The 1,731-nt window shown below is 32.5% G+C and overlaps 1 pseudogene; it reads right to left on the bottom strand.

The window, feature by feature from the left end:
• Positions 1 to 343: 343 nt before the first annotated feature.
• LOC148948279 (uncharacterized) lies at positions 344 to 1,397 on the bottom strand (annotated as a pseudogene).
• Between the last annotated feature and the right edge of the window lie 334 nt (positions 1,398 to 1,731).

The raw sequence follows: 1,731 nt of genomic DNA, 5'->3' as shown, positions 1-1,731 counted from the left end.
CTACACTTAAAATACATTGAAAACTTATTACAGATTTTAACAAGATTAAATAAAACTTCACCATCAATCCCTGTCGCTGAGTCTTCGATTAAGTGATAATTTTCTTCTATTTTGTTTTTTAATAATTGCTCAGAAGTAGCCACATCTGTATTCGTGTACATGGAAACAATATCAAAACTACTAATTATTGTGTTTTCTGAAATACTTGTGTTATTAAGTTTTTTAACCGAATCTGCCGAATTACTGATGTAGGAATTTTGTGAATACAGTAAAGGTTTGAAAGCTGTGCAAAGCTATTTTCCAATATTGGAAGCGGGGGCTTTAGTACATGCTACGATAGGTCTTAGGGGAATACCTTGTTTATGCAGTTTAAGTAAGCCATAAAATTTTGGACAGAAACTACCACGGGGGTAAAATTTGCTGTATAATTGTGGTGTGATTTTACCATTCTGTTTTAGCTGTTTTAATTCATTTATAATATTATTTGCAAATTGATCAGTAGGATCATGAGTGATCGGTTTATGTGTACTTGTGTCTTTTAAAAGTGAAAAGATTTTGTTGTCATAGTCTGCCGTATCCATGACAACGAGTGAGTTGCTTTTGTCTGCTTTGGTTTTTATAATAGATGGGTCTTTGCGGAGGTTAGATAATATTTTTATGTCGTGCAAATTTTTTCGTGTGAAAGTGATAGGAGACTTAGCCTTTTTTTGGCTATTATAAAGGGTATTTATGAGACAAGACCTAACTTCATCAGGGTTTGTAACAGATGGGTAGTATTTATGCAAAGCAGACTCTAAAGAGGAGACTATATCCGCCACGGGAACCTGTTTCGGCAGAAAAGAGAATTTTGGGCCTTTTTCCAGTGTTTCAATTTCCTGGGTTTCAAATGTTCTAGAAGAGAGGTTAACCATACCGGGTCCAGGAGTGAATCTTGGAGAATAAATACGGTTTCTCATCGAAAATTCCTCTCTCAATTTTTCCAATTTTGTATAAAATCGTTCCTTTGACAAGCGAAAATCATGGCGAAACAAATTCCTTTCTAATCTAACAACTTGAGAAAAATCAACAGTGGACAGGTTTTAAAAAAAAAAAATTTCGAGAGATTTTCTTTTTGAGGAAATGATATGTCTTTTTTGCTTTTTGTCCTTAATAATATGAACTAAGGTTTTTAATTGTAGTGTATGAGCAAATTGCCCTTCTTTCCCTGTATTTAGATGTAGTTTATATCTTAAAGACTTTGGAATAAGATTTTCATTTCTCCAGGATTCTAAAAAATTTTGTCGATTAACAATATTTGCATGTTTTTTAGCTAAACTAATGAAATAAAAAACATCGTAAGTCAACTGCTCCCCATAAGCTAGACGCAAATATTGACGATGACCACACTGCCTTTCCATACCACACAAATACAACTTAAAAACAATAGGGAAATTTTTTCCAAGACAGTACAATTTAAATCGATGAATATTTCAGCCCTATGTTCAAGGGCCGTCTTCAGCACAACATTAAAGTAAAAAATATATATATAAAAACAAACTTACATTAGAATACGAAGTTTAAAACTAAAAATGCTGTTAAAAAGACGCTTTTAAAAAACCATGAAAACAGCCTTAGTATCCTTACTTCAACAAAATTCAACCAGGACTGATAAACAAAATGATGAGAGAGGATGAAGTCAGTCAAACGAAATAAAATGAAATTTTTAACTGCAAGTTTTCAAAGCTAATTTTG

The sequence above is a fragment of the Artemia sp. Qi Xiang Cuo genome, chromosome 9 (assembly GCF_049724085.1).
Source record: "Artemia sp. Qi Xiang Cuo chromosome 9, ASM4972408v1, whole genome shotgun sequence".
Lineage (NCBI taxonomy): Eukaryota > Metazoa > Arthropoda > Branchiopoda > Anostraca > Artemiidae > Artemia > Artemia sp. Qi Xiang Cuo.
The sequence above is the reverse complement of the archived record's forward strand: the minus strand, read 5'-3'. Positions and strand labels throughout refer to the sequence as shown.